Genomic DNA, 427 nt, shown 5'->3' with positions numbered 1-427 from the left:
GGTGCACGTTGGGGGAAGCAAGCTGCCTCCCGCCCCGTTTCATTGTTAAGGCCACGCCGGACAGGTAACCTGTGCGCATGCTCAGTCACGTCCTAACTAGTTCGGCTTCTTTCCTTCCAGCTGGCTTTTTCCCTTTCCGGCTTCACCCTTGCGTGCTTTTCCCCGCCCCACCCTCCGCCCTCTTTTCAAAGATTTCGGAGAGGGCAGGGTCTCCGGCATGCGCGTTCTCAGGGGTGTAGACACGCGCGTTCACGGGAGATTAAAGAGGGAGGGGACCGAACATTGGGTGTGGAAAGTGGCAAGGGTAGAAGCCCGCAGAGAATGGAAGGCGCATGCGTCTTAAGGAGGCGCTGCAAGCGTTTGGGATTTGAGGAGGGGTGGGGCGGAAGTGGGCAAGTGGGCAGACGCACGCCTATTGGGTCATCAG

This window comes from Pteropus alecto, unplaced genomic scaffold (genome assembly GCF_000325575.1).
Source record: "Pteropus alecto unplaced genomic scaffold, ASM32557v1 scaffold413, whole genome shotgun sequence".
Lineage (NCBI taxonomy): Eukaryota > Metazoa > Chordata > Mammalia > Chiroptera > Pteropodidae > Pteropus > Pteropus alecto.
This window is presented reverse-complemented; position numbering follows the sequence as displayed.